Below are 10,559 nucleotides of genomic sequence, written 5' to 3' on the forward strand. Positions count from 1 at the left end.
TTGGAGGGTGTTAAAACGCTGAAAAATAACAAATCTTGCGGTTTTGATAATGTATTAAGAGGGTGTCCATTATGATATCAGGCAGAGGTCGGCACATGCTATCTCTCAGATTTTCATGAAACTTTGTGCACAGGTTCCTACTGACCCCAATATGAAAGAACAAGGTACGGTTTTAGCCAAAATCTGCCCTGTCAAGAAAATTCACCAAAATACTAAATCTGGTATTTGAGAATGTGCCATTTATGAAAATGACCATTTTTATTCTTTATCTACCATAGTATAGCTGTAATATATTCAACGGAAAACTTTATATTAACCTGACGACGTCACCAAATTTGACGTTAATTTTGACGTAATATACGAGAGTTCTCCCTAAGCGATGTTTTGAGTAGGAAAATAAAAACTGTATCCCACATAGAAGTATTAATTCTTAATAAATGCGAAATTATTGGTTTTTGTACTGATTTGAATGGGTATTAAATGGAAATATATTTACTACTCAAATGATTCTCGTTTCCTCTTCAACCGCCACGATCAACACAAATTGCGTCACGATGGCGAATTTGTTAGCATCTTTCAACTGATATTTTAACCCCTCTTCCATTGTCGCCCGGGATGAAACTAAGAAGAATTGTAAGTTATTTAGTAAATTTTTAATCCATATAAAAATGATTCCGGGCGACGAGGGAAGAGGTGTTCAATTTCACAAGTTTATCAATACAAAAACCATGAAAACACCACAATTAGTCTGAAAGCCCTTACTTTATTTAATTATATACTACGCATGCGCGTAGATGAGTTGATTTCCATATGCTTTTGAGAGTTACTATAAGTTACTCTTTTAGGAATTTGACAGAAAAATATCTGCAACGCAAAATAATTTCCCCCCATAAACGCCGGGCAGAATTTGGCCAAAACCGTACCTACTCCTTTGCCAAATAAAAAGTTTCTATCATGTTTAGTATGGGTTCGACATGGAAAAACAACTTTGAGATAATTTTCGGTGCAAAAAGGTCACGAAATATTGGAAAAAAGTGCTATGTTTAAACAGCTCTAAAATGTCATATAACAAAGAAATAGAGAAAAGCAATATTTTATATGTTAGATATACACTATATGCAATAACTAAGAGGGTTTTTGTGTGAATATTCATGCAAGGTGAAGATAACGAACAGTGATCAATCTCATAACTCCTACAAGCAATACAAAATAGATAGTTGGGCAAACACGGACCCCTGGACACACGAGAGGTGGGATCAGGTGCCTAGGAGGAGTAAGCATCCCCTGAATGAATTTATTAATTGTTAAAATTGCACATATTTCACACCAATGTATTTTACAAAATAATGATCAAAATTTAAGATTTTATAAAACCCAATACAATGTCTCAAAAGAAATAAATTATGTATAACCAGAAACTTGAAGAGGTGTATTTCAAGTTACAAAAATAAATTCAGTGGGAAAAACAAGGTTTGATGGTGAAAAGTTGAACTGAAATATCAAAATTTTCAATAAGTGCAAAAAGGCCAACTACTTAAATGAAGATTGTTGAACTACATAAATAGAAATAAATATGAAGTAGATATATGTATAACCAATCAATGATTAAATGATTAAAATTCATGAAAAATTACTAGAACATATGAACATTCAGAAATAAATTTCATGTCTTTGTATACATTCTATATAATAAATGCAAAAACATACCGATGTAATTCATTATATAACATTTTACAATATTGATTTTTAGAGATCATTTCTGACACAGGATTTGAGATAATAGTCAATTAATTAACACACATATATGAAGTTAAAATTATCTGTAAATCAAATTTTAATCAATTGTCTATCATGAAGAATCTTAATTCATTCACTCACATTCCAAACTTGACATTGGCAGATCCCGAGGGGGTGGGGGGGGGGGTTGGTTGGGGGTAGAACACACCCTCTCCTTTTCTCTGGGACATCTAGATAGTTATTTAGCATTAACCAGAAATTTTTTGACTCTCTTGTAAAGCATTTCCCTTTGCATTCATGAAATAACATGCCACATCCCATTTTCTGCCTACATCAGATTGGCATACTTGCTTTAATGCATGTTTACTCTGATGTTGAAATATATATTGACCACTTCCAGATACACAAAATGTTTGTTGAATTTTACCCAGTGACGGAAAATGTTCATAAAGTATCTTCAACTGATGCATAAAAGGTTACATGTAACTAGCAATCAATAATAAACATATTTACTTTATCAATTCATCAGATATGACCTAATGCATATTTTAGATCATTTTTCTGGACCCCCCCCCCCCTTCAAATCACTGGATCTGTCTCTGTTTAACAAATGACAATAAACAAATCATGTCTTACTGCCTGGTACTTAGTAGCATGGTTTAGAAAGAAAGAGCTAGTGCATATTTCTGACATTTGTTACAAACAAACTTTCCCCCTAGAAATGATGAAAATTGGCACTGAATTTATATTGATATATGTATATTAACAATTGATACATTTCACAGTATGGATTCTTATTTTGCCACCCCACCACTCTCTTCTAATTTATGTCTAATGCCATAGCAGTGTTTCTTTTGAATATTGGTTCACAAACAGGAATAAAATTTGTCACTTCAAAAATTGAAATATGCTGCTACCATAGAGTTAAAGTAGTGGTCATCATTTGATTATCTTTGTCAGCTGCAAAGTGTTTCTGTGAAATAACTGTCAACATATCTAGATTGAAGTGGAGCTATGAGTTCTGCAATTCCCCTTATAACTTCATAAGTCTTTTGTCTGTAGTAATTCTGTGTTCTCTCCAAAGCCTCTTCCTATCTTGGACTCAGCTGAGATCTAAATAACAACAGTTGTGTAAATTAATGGAAATAAAATGATGAACATACTTAAATAGCACTGTAAGCAATGCACTAAGAAAGTCAAGTTAATATGTTTGATATAGTCACAAGGTCAAAGGTCATGATATAAAATAAATTCTGGTCATTAGGCATTTCATGTGAAACAAACTAACCCAATACCTTTTCCCTCAAGATATAACAGATCTGGTAATAATGAATGTTTTTCAAAAGAAGGTCAACATGGTCAAAGTCAGAAGTTCTAAAGTAAAGCTCTTTTCATTAGTAATCTATAATATGTAAAATCTATATCAAAGCCCAATCCAAAGTGGCTGAGAAACTATATACCAATTTAAAGTTTTTGAAAATCATGCTATTTTAAAGACTAAGGTCATGTACTAAATTAAAAGTCTGGTAATAAAGAATATACACATATTGTATATCTTTATGTAAAATATCAATATAATAAATCTGGGTTAAATTTCAAAACCAAGGTCACAATATCAAACAGTATGGTATCAAATGAAAGTTCTTGCCATAAGATATCTAAATACTAAACATAAAAGGCTAGACTACCTTACATATAGTTCACGAGAATTGCCTACTGTAGGTTATATTTTGTTAAAAGTAGGCCAAACACAAAAGTAAAAAAAAATTTATATCAAAAAAATGTCTTATTATAAGGAATAAAAATATGAAATATGAGAGCCTTATTACTAATATGAGCAAGTTCCAGACAGACATTGCCCCCCCCCCCCCCCCCCCCCCGACTTTAGTCATGGGCGCATAGAAATGAAAAATGAATCAACACAAATTAGGAACATTTGCAGTTTGAAAGGATTTAGTGTGGTCCTGCTAACCTTGAAAAGAATTTGTTTTAATTTCCTGTATATTCCCACATCATACTTTGATCTCCTCCATACACTAATTCTTTAGCCTCTGAATTGAACAAAATAAAATTTACACTACCTGAAGATCCTTGCATATGAATATGACTAATCATTGACATATTCTTCTTGAGAAGAGGATTGTTTAAGATGTTTCCTTATATTATCCCTTATAAAACGTTGACCCCCTATTATAGCCTCATCCTACACCCAGGTCATGAATTGAACTAACTCCAATCTACACAACCTGGGAATGCTTGCATATTTTCATAACATTAAACGACCCCATCCTATTTTTGCCTTTCCTTGATTATCTCCCTTCAAAGGGGGCATGACCTTTCATTTAAACGAAAATGAATCTCATTCAATTGGGCCATTGGTTCTGGGGAAGATGAAAATGGGAAAATTATTACCATAATGATGACAACAGAATCCAGACAAATATTTATGAGAAAAGCTCTCTTGAGCCTTCAGCTCAGGTGAGCTAAAAAAGTAAAACTATATATTCATTGATTAAAAAATTAAACCACATTCTGATTTCAAAACATCACCTCTGACTTATATATATATTATATATATATATATATATATATATATATATATATATATATACGAGATAGTATTTGAAATTATCTAAACAAGAATTGTCTGAAGAGAGTTTAAAACTTGTCGAGTGGGTTAAAATCTTTGATAACAGTCATGAATTAAAAATGCATGTATGTGTTGTGTGTGGCATGGTGACATCACATAAAACTTCAATATGAAGGGTCAAGGTCGTAAGGTAAAAATGTTGCTATCATATGACATAAAGAACACACATTTCTGAAATATCAACCCTCCATCTCTAACCATTCTTATGTTATTGTCAAAGTTAAAGTTTTTATATTCTACATGTATGTCTGCCAAGTGAGTTAAAACAAAAGGATTGTGACATCATAACATTGGATGCCTTTGGTCAGGATACAGTCTGATAATTGGCTTGCAGTAGGGGTGATTTGACTATAATTATTTTCCAAATCTGTAATGAAATGGGCGTTGTATTCATTATCAAGCTTTGGTAATTGGTATATACATGTATGTCACACTAATACACATTAGTACCTGTGTGCATGCAACTAAACCATCAGATTTTGTGTCATGTTAAACCATCTGAATTTTATAATCCATTCAGCTTAAATTTAGAGAAATTAATGATATACATCAACCTTTAACACCCCCACCCCCATCCCCATAATGGTTCTTATAGTTGCATAATTACATGAATAAATATATATCATTATTTTTTAAATATTTATTTAATATTCGGTTTTTGTCACATACATACATGTACACATACTACCCCCTCACACTGATTCATTCATCCTTTAATAGTTATTAAATCTAGGAATCCAAAAAACAAACACATGTGAAAAGTAGCTAGTAAAAAAAAATCAGTCAAAAATAGTCTGATATAATTTTAATATATATTATTTTTTATGCATGCATGCTGATATGTACAAAGCTTGCAGGACAATAAACATTTTTATAAACACTTAATGAACTTTTCACCACTTTCACCTTGTTTTTGTGTGATTCAATTGTTTCTTAATTCAATGATTTGTGGATAAACATTGTGTTGTAGTACAGATTTTAAAAATCCCTACATTAACCCCCCCCCCCCCCCCCGATTGATTTAATGGGTTTTTTTTACTGTGGGGATTTATCATTTTAATCATTATTATTTTAAAAAGAATCATTTCATCAAATGAATTATTTGCATTGACACATCATGAGAACTTGCATCAAAATTGTCTAGCAATCAAAGACAGTTTTCAAAGAAAAATAACAGAGAAAATTCGACATTTATACTTACCACTTCCAACGGGAATAAATATTTCCCTTGAAACATTAAAGTTTACTGCTCTGTCTGCTTTACACTTTCCTTTGTGTAGTAGATAACTACATTTGGTGGTGGTTGCCTCCAGTAAATCCCCAACGAATCGCAATGACCTCGGCATACTAGTAAGCATCTGCACCGTGCACGATAGTTTGAACAGTTAAACTTTTACGTCGAATTCGAAGTACCCCGATCTGTACAGCAGGGGGTCAACCTCGGTTGAATATTACACGCAGTTCCAACTTTAAAATATCTTGAATATCCACTTGTCTTTTGAACAATTATTAAGGGTTGACAAGTCCCTAAAATAAGGACCACTCCTAGAAAAACTTCACGTTTCTATCACTTGTCAGCCATATCTGTTTACCTACGAAACTTTGATAAGGTCCGGGCTGAATATTTATTTTTCACCATCAAATTAAAAAAAAAAAATTAAACGTTTACACTTGATAAAAAAAATCGAGATAAGTGAAAAATGTTCTAAATAAATACTGTTTTCTTCGAAAATTACAATTTATGCAAGTTTCGGATCATTTTACATTTTTTACGCCAAGGGAGGTAACTCAAATTACTGGCTTTTTGGCTACTTTTGTCAGTAAATGCTCAACAACAGCATTGTTTCCCAGCAATTTTATTGTTTCATTTTAATTATTAAGGAATTTCCTTCAAATATTGTTTATACTTTCTGGACAAATTTTATTGTATTGGGTATTATTTAACTTTACAAAATGATCATTTTCTATAGATTATATAGTGTCCTCGAATTTATGAAATACGCCAAGGTTTGGCATCTAACAATGTTTTTTGTGAAATTCACTTTACATACGATAAAATTGGCGTATGACCTAAACTTTTATTGGGTATGAATAAAATTTTGGGGAATTGCATGTGCCAGCCGTATTATAGCTACTGCCTGATATCTCCGTGGACCGCCTCTTAAATGAGCATAAATCCTCAACCGTAAATATATTTTTACCTGTATGCAAGGTGAAGATAACGAACAGTGATCAATCTCATAACTCCTACAAGCAATACAAATTAGATAGTTGGGCAAACACGGACCCCTGGACACACCAGAGGTGGGATCAGGTGCCTAGGAGGAGTAAGCATCCCCTGTTGACCGGTCACACCCGCCGTGAGCCCCATATCCTGATCAGGTAAACGGAGTTATCCGCAGTATATAGGAAATTATTCAATTTAGTTTCTGGCTAGGGTATAGTTCCAGATGAATGGTTGATAGGTATTATTAAACCCATTTATGAAAATAAAGGCGACCCCACCCTACCAGGAAATTACCGCCCCATTACATTATCAAGTTGCATTGGGAAAGTATTCACAAGTATACTGTGTAAGCGCCTAGAATCATTTGCAGAGGATTTTGATTTAATAAATGAAAACCAGACGGGCTTTAGGAAGGGGTATTCAGCTTTTAACATATTTTCGTTGAGAGAAGGAACAAAACTTTTCTGAGCTTTCATAGATTTTAAACAAGCATTTGATACGGTTTTGAGATTTGGATTATGACATAAACTATTGAAAAATGGTATTAAGGAAAAATGCTTTAGTTACATTAAAAATATGTACGAAGGTATTAAGTCTATTGTAAATCTAAATGGTACAACTACAGATTGCTTTAACTGTAACATTGGGGTCCGCCAAGGGGAAAATTTGTCACCTTTTCTCTTTTCCTTATATATCAATGATCTGGAACAGTTTTTGCTGGATAAAAACATTGTTGCTTTGCAAAGTGTAACAAGTATACTTGAAGATGAAGTACATGTATATCTGAAACTTTTTATTTTGTTATATGCTGAAAATACTGTTATTATGGCTGAAACAGTTGTAGATTTACAAAATGCTTTAAATAGTTTTTTATTTGTATTGTTTACGAAGGAAACTGAATGTAAAAGTTAACAAAACTAAGAGTTTATTTTTTTCAAAAGGTCGAATGCCGACTAAGACATTCTATTACAATGGTAATGCCATAGAAACTGTAAAAGAATTTAAGTATCAAGGAATTATATTTTCTCGGCAGGCTCTTTTTGTAAAGCAAAAACACATTTATGTGAACAAGAACAAAAACCGATGTACGGTGTTCTGAATAAGATAAGACAATTCAATTTACCTATAGAATCTCAGTTTGATCTTTTTGATAGAATCGTTGTTCCAGTTTTGACATATGGTTGTGAAATTTGGGGTTATGAAAATTTTGATATTATTGAACGTATACATTTAAAAAATTTTGAAACATATTTTTCATTTAAAGAGTAGTACACCCTCCTGTATGGTGTATGGCGAAACTGGGCGTTTTCCATTATATGTAAATATTTTTACAAGAATGATTTCTTTCTGGATTAATCTACTGCCTTGTACAAAAAAATTGCCCGTGTATTGTATAAATTTTTACGCCTGCAACATTCTATAAAGGGTATTAGCAATTCCTGGATAAATTGCATTCACAAAGTCCTGTCTTCATTTGGTGTCCCAAACATATGGGATGGGCAAGATTCATTAGACAAAAATATGGTCCTTACTATTGTTAAACAACATTTAAGTGATCAATTCATTGAAAAATGGGAAAGTGATATTAATAATTCACCAAAAGGCCAAATTTATAGAATTTTTAAGTCCCACTTTGGTCGTGAAAAATACCTTGAAAATTTACTTATTAAAAACTATTTATCAAATTCAGAACCTAGAATCATCGGCTCCCAGTAGAGACAGTCAGGTGGGCAAATAGTCCTTTGAATCAAAGATTTTGTACACTTTGTAATTCAGGTCAAGTTACAGACGAGTTTCATTTTATTTTAGAATGCAAATCATCGTGTGCCATAAGACAACAATTTTTACATTATAATAATAATAATAATAATAAGACCTTTATTTAACCAGGATTACATTTTTAGCGATAACGCTAGTTTTCAATATGGTCCTGCATATAACATACATACAGACAGATATTAGTAAAATAAACACAGATTAAAAGAAGTAGAATACATATAAACTTAAGAAATAATTATGAATGTAAGATAAATAGAATACAAAATGAAGCTTAAAAAGTATGGTGATAATCTCTAAGATAATTTCTCTTAAAACACGCAACACTCGTTGAGTTTCTTATGTTTTGACTCAAGGCATTCCACACTGTGCTCCCTGAAATGCTGAAAGATCTTCTATAATATTCTGTTTTTGCCCTGGGTATATACAAAATATTTGAATAAGAATTTCTAGTTTACCTCTGACTGACTTCTGATACATATTTAAAAACATTTAAATAATCTGGCATTAAACCATGTAAAACTTTATACACTAAAATGACTTTTCTATAGACAAAGTAATCTGATAGAGGCAACCAGTTAAGTTCTGTAAACATGACATTAGATGGTGTTTCAAAATTTCTGATGTTAAGAATTACCCTTGCAGCTCGTTTTTGCAATATAAAAAGCTTATTCACATTTTCAGCATTTCTTGGATTGCTCCATATAGTACAACAATATGTAAAATGTGGAAAAATCATAGTATTAAAAATCTTCAGCAGCGCATCATTTGACATAAAATATCTTATTCTTCTTAAAATGCCAATTCTCTTGGAAATCTTGTTCATAAGTGATTCTATATGACTTTTCCAGGACAAAGTTTCATCAATAATAATACCAAGTAATTTTGACTCCTGAACACATTCTATGACATGGTTATTTATCACTAAATTTAATTTTCGATACTTTGATAATTTTTGTGCCGATCCAATAAGCATACATTGAGTTTTAGACAGGTTTAAGCTTAATTTATTTTCCTTAATCCACATTATACTGCGCTGAAGATCTTCATACATCTTTGACTTAATATTTTCCACTGACTTATCTGTTACATCTTGTGAAGTATCATCTGCATACATATTTACATGAGAATCATGTACAACATGTACAATTTCAAATGTTGTTAAATTGTCTGAAATAATGTCAACTACAAGTGTTAAAAATGAGAAACCTATATTTGTGTATAACAAAAATATACGATTTAGTCTGTCCTCCATAACGCATACATATAATCTTTTTTTTCTCGTTTCCTTGTTTTCTTACCTAATGTGAACATGATTATGTTTGTGTCTCCCTTCCCTGTATCTATTTTCAAATTGGAATGTATCACATGTACTTGACCTCATTTACCACATATTGTTGGTTTGAGTAAATAAAGAAACCTGAAACTTGATCCTTGACACGGGACACCGTTTAACGTCCCATCTGACGGACATCAAAGTTAAGAATACATAAGCAGTTAAAAAAGGTATTTTCGTATATATAAACAGTTGTATTATAAAACTTTTAAAAATTTTCCTGTAAAAATCGCATTCTTAAAAATATTGTATAATACAACCTCGCATTGGGTCAAATGCTGTCTGACGTGTTTCATACCGATTGTTAAGCCGTTCTTGGCACACTGATTTTGACTGCAGATAACTCCGTTTACCTGATCAGGATATGGGGCTCACGGCGGGTGTGACCGGTCAACAGGGGATGCTTACTCCTCCTAGGCACCTGATCCCACCTCTGGTGTGTCCAGGGGTCGTTTGCCCAACTATTTATTTTGTATTGCTTGTAGGAGTTATGAGAGTGATCACTGTTCGTTATCTTCACTTTGTATAGTTCCCATATTCGTTAACCCTTTGTAAGTTGTTCTGTTTATTGGCTAATATATGTGTTTCTAAGTGTTTCTGCGGTATTTTTGTGTATAGGAAATTACTTCAATAAGGTCAAACTATAATTATTAATCTTTTTTCAGTATATTTATTTGGCTTCATTATTTGGGAAACAACACAGTCACAATCGGTGGAGGGATAAAGATGACAAAACCAGGGAAGGATAGTGATCACTGGAGCTTGATATTTATACCCCACGCAACGAAGTTATGAAGGGTATAATGTTTTTGACCTGTCTGCCAGTCCGTCAG

This window comes from Ostrea edulis, chromosome 1 (genome assembly GCF_947568905.1).
Source record: "Ostrea edulis chromosome 1, xbOstEdul1.1, whole genome shotgun sequence".
In the NCBI taxonomy this organism is placed as follows: Eukaryota; Metazoa; Mollusca; class Bivalvia; order Ostreida; family Ostreidae; genus Ostrea; species Ostrea edulis.